The sequence below is a fragment of the Myxocyprinus asiaticus genome, chromosome 9, assembly GCF_019703515.2.
Source record: "Myxocyprinus asiaticus isolate MX2 ecotype Aquarium Trade chromosome 9, UBuf_Myxa_2, whole genome shotgun sequence".
In the NCBI taxonomy this organism is placed as follows: domain Eukaryota; kingdom Metazoa; phylum Chordata; class Actinopteri; order Cypriniformes; family Catostomidae; genus Myxocyprinus; species Myxocyprinus asiaticus.
This window is the reverse complement of record NC_059352.1, coordinates 44,164,878-44,178,759: the sequence shown is the minus strand read 5'-3', so window position 1 is coordinate 44,178,759 and position 13,882 is coordinate 44,164,878. Positions and strand designations below refer to the sequence as shown.

General features: G+C 37.4%; 1 protein-coding gene across 1 annotated transcript in view; it reads left to right on the top strand.

Annotated features, from left to right (window-relative positions):
- LOC127446649 (paralemmin-1-like) overlaps window positions 1-13,882 on the top strand; it is a 99,388-nt gene that overhangs the window by 21,787 nt on the left and 63,719 nt on the right. Inside the window, exon 2 of the mRNA XM_051707753.1 lies at window positions 1,140-1,218. The gene's annotated coding sequence lies outside the window, so the exon portion shown is untranslated. The remainder of the gene's footprint in view (window positions 1-1,139; window positions 1,219-13,882) is intronic.

The following is a 13,882-nucleotide window of genomic DNA, read 5'->3' as shown; positions in this document are numbered from 1 at the left end:
TGTTACAATGTTGCGTTTTCTTCTTGGTTCGGTTTACTTTCACATGGAAACATTTCAAAACAGACCAAAACTGTGTTAATAAATGTCACATGTGAGCAAAATTGGATCCAAGTTTGTGTGATGTTCAAGTATTTAGCTCTTGCATCCAAATACCGGTTAAAATGATATACCTGCATAAATTTGTCAACTGTTACAAATTTCAGACTACTGTTTATGTCACAGTTATGCAAAAAGCTTCCGCGTGGCACAAAATGTGCGTTCCAGTCAGAGGTTGCACTGCAAATAAAATTTGTCACTCGGTTGGATATGAGTTGTAAAATTTTTGTCATGGTTATTTTTATCTGTCATTAGCTGATTTGCATTATTTCTGTATTGAAAAATGCCTGTTTTCATGGACACGGAAGCTACGTACAGTAAAGATGTTTTACATCTGTCATAAAGTTGCTAACGTGAAGCAATTGCACTATTTACCTCAGGAATTATAAAGTAACTGTTATTTTAAACGTGCAATTATGTCTAATATAGTCGCCAAAAGGCTCTATCCACGTTTTGATTATGAATTACAGCGACGTGCTGACCTACAGATTTGTTCCCCGCAGATCCATCAAGTATGTTTATAGTTTTTATTGGGATATTATTTGGTGCGTTGGTCCGTTTGGTTGATTTGTATTCTCAGCTCAAGCGAACCACTCCAGAGTTAGTTTGCAATCGGTTCGAGACCACCTCGTTCAGGAGGTCTCAGATCGATTGTTTTGGTGCAGATCCGAGTGCGATTGCTGTGTTCATATATGCTTAAATGAACCGAACCAAGGGAGAAAACGCGCAAGGTTCCGAATCAAACACTCCAAATGAGCCAGGTGTGAAAACGCCCTTAAGCATCCATTTAGGGACCCATAAAGGGGGAAAGGGTCTTCCATTTTCAGTTTTAATTTCTCTTAATTACCAGCTCATTACTGAGCATGACTGGATCAGCACAGCAGACAGAAATTTGCATTTAATGCAGCATATAGGCCCAATGAAGGAAGTGCATAATCACTTCAAAAATGTCTGATTTATTAGTCTGATATGCTAGGTTTGCACAAACTTTTCTTTTGTAGGTGTTTACTTAAACTCTGACTTCACTGTGTTTCAAACAGCAGAAAACACACAGCCCAGGGCACAGCTCGGAGACAATTTCAGCCGCTTTGACAAATCAAGACCATCTATAAGTGGACATAAGTATGTGAGGAAGGTCAGTTTTGTTTAACAGTCTATAATGACATGTTTGATGAAGTATGTCCTTGTCCCAGTGTTGAGGTTTGCTGATGGCAATCTGTGTATATAGTTTAGGCAGGATTAGTCAAGTCTTACATTCTTCCCCAAACCTGTTTAAGAAAATCACTAATCCCAGACAACAATAGAAACAAGCCATTACATGTCATGTTGCCTGCTTGCCATGATATAAAAAATATCTAGTGCAATATCATGAAATGGTTTATTATGAAATAGCAGGACTTTTGAAGGGGAAAGTATGCTTTTGTGTGCCTGTTGGAGAAAGAGATATGTTTAATAATTGACCATGTCTTACTGAGTCTCAGTTTATTAAAGTCAAAATGAATAAATGAGAGTGGAGCTTAAAAGAAGCCAGGATGAATTTCAGATGAATTTAGCAGGATAACCTCTTTTTGTAGATATTCACTGTCTGCTAAAGCTTGTTGTGATTTGACTTGCGGCTAGTCTCGTATACTGTCATAAACTGTGATGAAGTCTAGTCCACATTGCAGCTTATTCTGGCCAAGAACCCGCCCTCTTAGAAAGGAACAGGTCATCTGACCAACATGTAAAGCCAAAAACAAAAACCTTGTGGATCAGTTTGTTTCTTTTACTAGTCTTAAAGGGAAGGTAAATCTGACATTACTTTTGGAATAGAAAAGAAAATACGGTTGTGCTCAAGATATCTCATTTACTTGTCACTAAATGTCTCAAACAAAACTCTTAAATTTATTTCAGAAGCAGAATGAGCTTTATTGCCAAGTGTTCTCACGTACACAAGGAATTTTGTTTTTTTGTTTTTTTTTGGTGATAGGAGAAACAAGTGCACACAGAACATTACAGTGAGACACAGAATATAAACACGCGGCGGCGACGTTCAGCTCAAGGTTGTTGTGACCGCACCAGACAGCCAGCTGATCAACCTCCCGTCTGTATGCAGACTTGTCACCACCACGAATGAAGTAGATGACCATGGTGTCGTCTGCAAACTTCAGGAGATTGACAGTGGGGTCTTTTGCAGTGCAGTCATTTGTGTACAGGGAGAAGAGCAGTGGAGAGAGAATGCATCCCTGAGGAGCACCACTGCTAATAGTGAGGGTCCCAGATGTGAGTTTCCCCAGTCTCACTAGCTGCTGCCTATCTGTCAGAAAGCTGGTAATCCATCGACAGATTGGGGTGGGCATGGAGAGCTGGGTCAGTTTGGTTGAGAGAACATCAGGCATGATGGTATTGAAGGCTGAACTGAAGTCCACAAATAGGATCCTTACATAAGTCCCAGGTCCGTCAAGGTGTTGCAGGATATAATGCAGTCCCATATTGACAGCATCATCTAGGGATGCACTGATACCACTTTTTCTCTTCCGATTCAGATATCGGAAATCTCAGTATCGGCCGATACCGATCCCAAGCTGATACCAGTGTTGTTTTTTTGCATAATCAGTTTAGAATATCTTTACATTATTGTGTGGAACTAATTGGGAGTACTCTTTAATATGTAAAATAACACAAACCTCTAACTACACATTATTTCAATATAAATGTATAGCTTATTTTAGAAACACTTTATTATTAACTAATATACTGGATAATGTAGCAGCAAAATTAACAGTAATTCCAGTCTTCAAGTCTTCAATAGAAAGGAAACCAGTGTTTTTTTTTTTTTTTTGCATTTTTAAAAAATATTTTTTTTTTAACTTGCATCTGGACTTTAAAGGATTCAGATCTCTTTTTTGTTCAATTTAGTTGTAAGACATCAGTCCACTTTTCATTCACACAGTTATTTTTTGGAACCCATTCAACTTAAAATTTTTTATAAATTGTAAACAAATACTAATGATGATGATAATAATAATAAATTGTTATTAATATTATTATTATTTACTTAATTTTAAATACAACAGTAATATATATAAATCGTGCACTTTTTATACCCTCACGCTTCTATTTTGACATTCTAAACTCTCTCTGTCTGTTTGTAGCCAAGTTCACAATAGTTTAATTTGAATCTTATTCAAATTCTGGTAAAATGCACCCAGTGCTGTTCTAAATGCATATTATAAGTGAACCGAACTATTAAGCATCTACTTCTTTCTTAGATGCTGTTCTTGAGTAGCGCTCAAATATTGCACACCGCTGTGAAGGCTAAAAATAGACGTGAGTGCATCACCAGACTGTGCGTGAGTTTGTGTCAACAGAGCAGCACCATTCACGAATGTGCTGGCGCTGCACATACTATATATTTACTTATTAAACACAGCCTTTTATGATTCACAGAACTATCGCACGTCTTCAGGTGGCTTTGAATAAAATGCATGAGTCATATGAACTGCTTTAATGGTGTTTTTATGGTTATTTTATGTCATTTTTGGAGCTTGACAGTAACGAACATGACTAACACACAGTGTCGGGTTTGGATCGGGCTCGTCGGACTGATACCCGATCCCTCTAAAAGCTTCAGTATCGGAGCCGATACTGATCCAAGTATCGGATCAGTGCATCCCTAGCATCATCCACAGACCTGTTTGGTCGTTAAGCAAACTGAAGGGGGTTCAGCAGGGGTCCATTGATGTCCTTCAGGTAGGCCAAAACCAGTCTCTCAAATGACTTCATGACCACACACGTGAGAGCGACAGGTCTGTAATCATTAAGTCCTGTGATTTTGGGTTTTTTGGGGACCGGAATGATGGTGGAGCGTTTGAAGCAGAAGGAAACTCCACAGTGCTCCAGAGATCTATTGAAGATCTGTGTGAAGATGGGGGCCAGTTGGTCAGTGCAGACATTCAGACAGGCAGGTGAAACACCATCTGGGTTGGAAGCTTCCCTAGACGTTTGTTTCTTAAAGACCCAGCACACATCCTCCTCACAGATCATAAGTGCAGATTGCGTAACAGGAGGGGGAGAAGGGGGGTTCCAGGAGGTGTGGGTGTGTGTGTGTGTGTGTGAAGTGAAGATCAGAGTGGGGGAGGGGTGCGAGACTGGGCTTTTCAAACCTGCATAAAAACACATTCAGTTCATCAGCCATTAGTTGATTCTCTACAGAGCGAGGGTGAGGTGTTTTGTAATTGGTGATGCTTTTTAGGCCTTTCCACACATGCAGGATTGTTGGCTGAAAATTGGTTTTTCAGCTTTTCAGAGTAGCTTCTTTCAGCCACTCTGATTTCCTTAGCAAGTTTGTTCCTGGCCTGGTTGTACTATGGTTTATCCCCACTTCTGTTAGCATCCTCTTTGGTATGACGAAGCTGTCTGAGTTTTCCTTTAAACCATGGTTTATCGTTACTGAATGATAAAAATTTCCTAAAAGAGATGCACATATCCTCACAGAAACTGATTTTGATGTCACAGTATCTGTGAGCTCGTCCAGGTCTGTGGCTGCAGTCAGTGCAGTCAAAGCAGGCTTGTAGTTCAAGCTCTGCTTCATTGGTCCATCTCTTTACAGTCCTTACTACAGGCTTAGCTGATTTTAGTTTCTGTTTAAAAGGTATTGGCGATTTCAGCAAGCGCTTTAAATATTTATGCAGTATGCATCGCTCATAAATGGGTTTTTGGGCTGTCCAGGGGCATCTCATATTGGTCCAAAACAATAATTTGACAATATCCTCAGACACGATTATTAAAGTAGCAAGGATAATGCCTTTTTTAAAATAAAGATTTTCAAACAGGTTGCCCCCCACCCCCCATACACATGCCATTGGTTAAGCCAGAGTTGCTGTGTCAGGCTTTGTTTCGAAAGCACCACAGTGCTTACATTTTTTTGGTTACAGATGTCTCTACATATTAAGTTTAGACAGGAGAAAGTATTTTAACATCTAATAAATTACACTTGTCTTCACATATAAGGTTTAATATTCAGAAAGTTCTCCTAAAAATTCACCTGTGTCAGTGTAGCAAGCTCACTTTCATACTATGATGTTAAACCGCTTGTGTCATCTTAATCTTTGTGTCAGTAGTAAGCCGATTCAGCACAGACATAACAGTGATGCTGAACACGAACATTCCAGCGTTATTAAAAATGATTAATATATAAAAGCTGTATTTTGATACTGTGTGGTCTCAGTTTCAGGACTGTTTGTTCCTGTGAATCGACAGTTGAAGTCAAAAGTTTACATACACTTAGGTTGAAGTCATTAATACAAATTTTTTAACCACTCCACAGATTTCATATTAGCAAACTATAGTTTTGGCAATCATTTACACACAAAGTAGATGTCTTGACATTAGTAATTTTTCCAACAATTGTTTACAGACAGATTGTTTCACTTTTAATTGACTATCACAATTCCAGTGGGTCAGAAGTTGACATCCATTAAGTTAACTGTGCCTTTAAGCAGCTTGGAGAATTCCAGAAAATGATATCAAGTCTTTAGACAATTAGCCAAGTAGCTTCTGATAGGTGTACTGAATTGAAGGTGTTCCTGTGGATGTATTTTAAGGCCTACCATCAAACTCAATGCCTCTTTGCTTGACATCATGGGAAAATCAAAAGTAATCAGCCAAGACCTCAGAAACAAATTGTGGACCTCCACAAGTCTGGTTCATCCTTGGGAGCAATTTCCAAATGCCTGAAGGCACCACGTTCATCTGTACAAACAATAGTATGCAAGTATAAACACCATGGGACCATGCAGCCATCATACCGCTCAGGAAGGAGATGCATTCTGTCACCTAGAGATGAACGTAGTTTGGTGCGAAAAGTGCAAATCAATCCCAGAACAACAGCAAAGGACCTTGTGAAGATGCTGGAGGAAACAGGTAGACAGGTATCTATATCCACTGTAAAACGAGCCCTATATCGTCATAACTTAAAAGGCTGCTAAGCAAGGAAGAAGCCAATGCTCCAAAACTGCCATAAAAAAGCCAGACTACAGTTTGCAAGTGCACATGGGGACATAGAATGGAACTTTTTGGCCATAATGACCATTGTTATGTTTGGAGGAAAAAGGGTGAGGCTTGCAAGTCGAAGAACACCATCCCAACCATGTCATGTTGTGGGGGTGTGTTGCTGCAGGAGGGACTGGTGCACTTCACAAAATAGATGGCATCATGAGGAAGGAAAATTATGTGGCTATATTGAAACAACATCTCAAGACATCAGCCAGGAAGTTAAAGCTCGGTCGCAAATGGGTCTTCCAAATGGACAATGACCCCAGGCATACCTCCAAAGTTGTCAAAATGGCTTAAGGACAACAAAGTCAAGGTATTGGAGTGACCATCACAAAGCCCTGACCACAATCTGATAGAAAATTTGTGGGCAGAACTGAAAAAGCATGTGCGAGCAAGGAAGCCTACAAACCTGACTCAGTTACACCAATTCTGTCTGGATGAATGGGACAAAATTCTAGCAACTTGTGAGAAGCTTGTGGAAGGCTACCCAAAATGTTTGACCCAATTTAAAGGCAATGCTACCAAATAGTAACAAAGTGTATGTACATTTCTGACCCACTGGTAATGTGATGAAATAAATAAAATCTGAAATCATTCTATTATTCTGACATTTCACATCGTAAAATAAAGTAGTGATCCTAACTGTCCTAAGACAGGGAATGTTTTCTATAATTAAATGTCAGGAATTGTGAAAAACTGAGTTTAAATATATTTGGCTAAGGTATATGTAAACTTCGGACTTCAACTGTATGAAGTGCAATAGAAAAGCAATGTCAGTTTTTTCATCTAAAGGTGATGTGATCTTTAAAACCTAAATCCCTGTGGTGCTGTCAGGACCCATCAGAACAGGTGTCTCACCATCTGGGCCTCTTTTGCTACCTGCTCGCAGTGGCTTTTTCCACGCTTTCTTCCTCCTTTGAATTTTGTTCAGTAAAGTTTATATATGATTTAACATAGTGGTGCACCGATCAGGAAATTTGAGGTACCGATACCGATCTCTGATTTGTTTTTTGTTTTTTTTTGTTTTTTACATTAAGATCAGCCGATACTGATTTTTTTTAAAAGGGCCCTTTGCCACACTTTTGTAAGCTATATGCTGCAGTTATGTTTATGCCCCACACAGAAAAATTACAGTAATACTTTAGAAAAAGGTTCCATTTGTTAACATTATTTAACAACATCACTGTAGCTAACATAAACTAATGAACTTAATGTTAGTTACAAACATATACTAATAATTTTTTTAAATCAAATTCAAATTTTGTATTAGTTAACATTAATGCACTATGAACTAACATGAACTAACAGTGAAAAATTTTATTTTTATTAACTTAATGATTAATAAATGCTGAAAAATATTGTTAATTGTTTGTTCATGATACCTAATGCATTAACTAATGTTAGAGAAATGAAACTTTTTTATAAAGTATTACCAAAATTACAGTAATTGTGAATTGCTAACATTGATTTGTATTGAAAACAGTTATGAATAGTTCTGTTGTCAATATCAAAAGGTCATTGTGACATACTAGCAACCAATAAAAACCATGAGAGCATTACACACAGTAGACATATGTTAAAAAATAAGAAATACATATCCATTATAAGCTCTAAAACTGCTTCAGTGAGAAATCATTCAGATCTATGATTTGTTTAATGTCTTTGCCGTTTTTCTGTAACACAAATCACTAATTATTAAGCAAATGCATAAAGACGCGATGCTGTTAAGGTTAAAATGTAATTGCTGTGATTAGTGGTATTGTGACCAACATTAATCGTATTTAAATTGGGATCCTCCCATACTAGCGCTAGGATGAGTGACTGATGAGATATTGAGAGCACTTGGAGAGCCGCATGTTTGATTGACACCAAGAGTGCTCATGTTGAAAAGAGTAAAGCTAAAAGCTTTAAAAGCTTAAAGTCTCTATCGCTCCACACAATGTCTGATTGTGACTACTCGCATTACATCACGTGTACTCAGATTTGTATTTGCATGTTTATTTGTTGTTTAATTTGTTTTTATACCCGTTAGCACCCTCTTTATCCTCTTCCTGCTCACTGTGCAGCAAGTCAGAATAACTACCGTATTGACTCTAGAAAATGGGCAACTTAATATTCATACACATGTAATTCTTACACATTATTAAAGACAAAATGGAAAATTCATGTGAATTACATCATGTCTGAAAGTTTAAATTTGTGAATGCTTAGAATTGCCAAGATCTCCCCCTCCAAATGCCACTCTGTCATGCTTCAAGGGCTGAGCAAGCATTCATTTATTAGAGGAGCAGTTTATGTGTGATTCCCTGCGTGCTGCAAAAAAGATCGGCTATAAATCTAGGCATGATCGCCGATCACGGATTTAAGATGAATATCGGCCCATTTCAATCGGTGGTCCATCGATTGGTGGACCCCTAGTTTAACATGTTTGATATATATAATAGTCAATTACAAGTCCCATACATCAAATACAATTTTGTCCTAATTTTGAGCAAAATTTTAAGTGGGTTTTTGGACCAATGACATTTCACTGTGGGTCGGGCTACTCGGTGTGATTAGATGAACGTAGAAACCAAGCATCCAACAAAATGTCTTGTTGCACACAACACTATTGATGACACTGTTTTTCTTTTTTGATAAACATGGAAGACATGCTATTTATTGCTTTATCATTTCATGTCTGGATATAACAGCCTAACATGACTATTAACATCATCCACCAGAAGTATATTACCATACATTAAATCATGTTTTTTTCCCCTTTTCTTTGAAGTATATTCTGGTAAGAATGTGTCTGCCAAGAACATAATTATAGAACCTCTTGCTAAAGTGTAATAAAGATGTCTATTTACAGCAGTGAGATTAAATGGAGAACAAATGGACACTTCTGCTTCTCAGATATTTCTCCTGAGCAAAGCACTAGGCTAAGTTACTATGTATGTCTCAGTCAGATTTAATACAAAGTTGATTTTTCAATTAAACATAATTGACAACTCCACGAAGTCTCCAAAAGAGCAACATCTGAGCAATAACATACTTGGTGCAGGCCTGTAGTGCAGTGGCAGTTGCTGACTGTTCAGATGGCCGCAATTTAATTGCATGATTGAAAAAGAACAATTTTGTTTTTTTGTTTTGAGAAAAACTGAAAAATTTATTTAATTTGACTGAAATTACTGTTGGTTGAAACAAAGCTGGAGGTGTTGTTTTGATTTAGAGATGAAGGATTGAATTAGGAACAGACAAAAAGCAGTCAGACTCTGGGCATTCCACCAGACAGAGAGAGAAAGGGCCAAATAGGGAAAGGCACAACACTAACGTTCCTGTCCTTGACAAGGGCTCTTTTCTTCCTGTCTGTATTGCATGTGATTTATAGAAAGAGGGAAATAAAAAGCACAAAACGTGCAATTTTCTGCCATTCTAGGTCACAGTTGTGTATACTCATCAAAAGGAAATCAAAATTAACCCTCTTTACTTTTGATTGTTCCTGGTCTTATTGTGCACAGTTCATCAGTGCAGTTAATAAAAAAAATAAATTAAAAAAAAATATTTTTGATCAAAATCAAATAGCATCTAAAACAACTTTTTCCTTTACTGTCTGATTTCACAAATCTGTATTTTTCAAACCTTGTCCAACAACCACCTGAGTCCATTCTGGTATGTAACGCCAACTTTTCATGATCCAGAAAATTTCCAATCAAGCCTGACTCTACATGTTTTTCACTCAGAATTGTGCCAGATAATGGTTGTAAAATTGGTTGTGAATAGTGCTTCATGTTGACTTTAAAGACCCCATGGAATAAAAATTTTTGTTTTGTGGCTTTTAGTCCACATATAATACCTTTGGGGCCATCTGCATGCTACATTACTCCTAAAAATTTACAAAATGAAACTATTCACCCTTTTCCTGAATGCAGAGGTGTTCCATAATGCATAAATGGAAGCCTGTTGTCATATGTTCTTAATGGATATGATGGTTTTTAATGTGATAATGTGAGGAAAAAAAAACATGTTGATGGTGCCAATACTTCAATAAGTCACAATGACCATTTTTTGGCAGTGCCTCACCCATCAAAGTTTAAGGTGTTGATGGATGACATGAAGCTATGGAGGTGAGTTTCATTGATATCATGAGTTATGACACAACACAAGCTGAGCCTGAACTAATTTTTATTCCAACTAACCCTTAAAGCGGTTGTTGTTCTCCTTTTGAAACCGTTGTATTGGTAGTTTTGACATTGTTTCTTACATAGACTGGCATCAGAAAACAGTCCAGCTGCAGTTAGATTCATCATGGTGGCACCCAGTGGTTGGTCAGGAAAACTGAATATATGCGTTTACACATTTACAGTTTTTCCTCTTCCAGGAAAATGGTATTGATGACTCATCTTGCACTACTCAGATTTTTGTCCAATCAAAAGCTCTCTAGAATGAGTGTTCCTCCTAATACCACTTAAACCAACTAGCAAGTAGCCAGTCATGGTTCGTGGGTGTGGCGTAATGGGCAGATTTTTGTACAATCAAAAGCTCTCTAGAATAAGTGTCCCTCCCCCTAATACCACCTGAAACCAACTAGCAAGAAGCAAATCATAGTTCATGGCTGTACCTGAGACATAACTAAAGCCTATTGGCTATTAGGGAAAAAAAAAGGGATCAGCCCTTCTATATGTCCTGCCCAAACTTTGTTTCAATAGGAAATACATCAGCACAGGAAAGAAAAGCAGCTCGTAAAGCCATTTCGTGGGGGTTTTATAGTAATGCCGTTGCAGCTTTTTCTTGATATAAAACTGACCATAATCTTTTTGTAGCTAACCGTTCACTTGACAATTCCATTTACATGGGCGACAAATTAATGATACTGGACTTCGTTGAATTTCCCTAAGACATCTGGGATCTGTTTTATCACAGTAGCATGATAACATGGCAGTATCATGCAGAAGCACTTTGCACGCTTTGCTTGTGAGTCCTTTGCTCGCACATGGCTGTTTCTCACAAGCTGTTCAAACAAAGCTTTGCAGCTTGGCTTGATAAAGAAATATTGTGACAATTTCGATGCCTCAAATGAATCTGTGATGATACTGGATTTGAGGAAAGTTATCCTGTATGACTTCAGAAGATTACAAAGAGCCTACAGGTTGACATTTTGTTGATCCTACCAAAGCTGTAGCAGCTTTCAGCAATGGGAAAGCGCATTTTGTACAGAATTGATATGAAATCCTCCTATGAATCAGAGGATTTTATTGCTTTTCCAGTTTATAATTAGGTAAACTGTCATCTTATGCATTTTGATGAGGGTTGACCTTTCCAAATGTGGCTTCATTTCCTTTAAAAAAAAAATATTTTCAATGCAACATTTCCTACAGCTTTTAACAAACATCCTAAATTGATTAAATGAAGCTTGCTCAGATAAGACAGACATTCTAGTGCATGCTGTGGAATATTTGAGGAACTCCAGCTGGTATTTCGAATAAACAGTGCAGCTAAGTTGTGTGAAATCTAATTAAGTTTCTCGCTGGCTCTACAGTTATGTTGGCAGATGATAGCAGCACTTCAAACACCTACAAACTTGTTAGTGGGAATCTCAGCTTGATGATTAGCTCACCATCTGACTTGTTGACTCATCATGACTTAACCTTTTTGTTTCTGTGCTTGTGCAAGGACTCATCCCCAGTAACTGATCTACCATCACCAAACAAGTCTTTACACTTTGCAGCTTATTTGGGACAAGAACCGCCCACTTAGACAAGAAGTCACCATCTGACCAATATCTAAAATAACCAACCATGGTTCATTGATGTTTAGAGGCAGGTAAATCTAAAATTGTAATGCCACAACTAGAGGTCAACCGATAGGTGGTCGAAAAGGCCAATAACTGATTAATCGGCCAATAGTTTTTAAAATCGATTTATTTAATGTTAGAAAAATTTCTTGGTCTTTCCTTAATGTGACCGGCACAGACATAGAGGCTGCAAGAGTCCAAAATTAGTAAAATCCCAGAAGCGTGTTTGTTGTGCAATCAAAATTCAAGTAATAATTAAAAAATAAAATAAAATGAAGATTTGGTGCATACCACGGGACTTCTAATTACAAACAAGCCCGAAATACACAGGACTCTTATTTTTAAACATATGCGCTTCCAACTCACAAAAACACACAGAGAAACAGAACATGCACTCTAACAATCATCTACAATGTATTACAATAGAATCACTATAAAGTAAATGTTTTCATGCTGGGTAATAAATACTGTTTGAGCAGTAAATAATCAACAGTAGATACATAATCATTCATCAATAGTAGATCATCAGCGATCAATTGTCATACATGTCTTTTTACAGTTGAAGTCAGAAGTTTATATACACTTAGGTTGAATTCATTAAAACTCATTTTTTAACCACTCCACAGATTTAATATTAGCAAACTATAGTTTTTGCAAGTCGTTTAGGACATCTACTTTGTGCATGACATGAGTAATTTTTCCAACAATTGTTTACAGGCAGATTGTTTCACTTTTAATTGACTATATCACAATTCCAGTGGGTCATAAGTTTACATACACTAAGTTAACTGTGCCTTTAAGCAGCTTGGAAAATTCCAGAAAATAATGTCAAGCCTTTAGCTTCTGATAGGAGGTGTACTGAATTGGAGGTGTACCTGTGGATGTATTTTAAGGCCTACCTTCAAACTTGGTGTATCTTTGCTTGACATCATGGGAAAATGAAAAGAAATCAGCCAAGATCTCAGAATAAAATAAATGTGGACCTCCACAAGTCTGGTTCATCCTTGGGAGCAATTTCCAAATGCCTGAAGGTACCATGATCATTTGTACAAACAATAGTACGCAAGTATAAACACCATGGGACCATGCAGCCATCATACCACTGAGGAAGGAGATGCATTCTGCCTCCTAGAGATGAACGTAGTTTGGTGTGAAAAGTGCAAATCAATCTGGAGGACTGGGCAAAAATTCCAGCAACTTTTTGTGAGAAGCTTGTGGAAGGCTACCCAAAATGTTTGACCCAAGTTAAACAATTTAAAGGCAGTGCTACCAAATAATAACAAAGTGTATGTAAATTTCTGACCCACTGGGAATGTGATGAAAGAAATAAAAGCTGAAATAAATCATTCTCTCTACTATTATTCTGACATTTCACATTCTTAAAATAAAGTAGTGATCCTACCTGACCTAATACAGGGAATATTTTCTATGATTAAATGTCAGAAATTGTGAAAAACTGAGTTTAAATGTATTTGGCTAAGGTGTATGTAAAATTCTGACTTAAACTGCATGTAACCCTTTGCATTAATAATCATGAATTAGTCCATAAACAGTGACTGTAAAAGTGTCTTGGTTGGCTGCAATGCTCTAAATGTAAATATTCACCAAATTTAGGTTTTTGTAGCCTGTATATTCTCAAAATGAAGGGGTTTGGCCACACACACACACACACACACACACACACACACACAAATAAAATAAAAACAAAACACTATCAGCACTGATTTTTGTAAGGATAGTTCCAAAAAGTAACTAAGGGCACCGCTTTAAACAACAGTACACAATGTGGAACAATGTGAGAGCTCACTCAAATAATGGTTTTAAATGTATAGTTTTACAAACAACATTAGTGAAATAATTTAAATTATCTGAAAATATGTGTAGTATCTGAATTTCTGTTTGCCTCAATTTTGTGGGGAAAATGTTGATTATGGCGGATGACTGAGTCTCTCTCATGTTACTGTAGGACTGGCA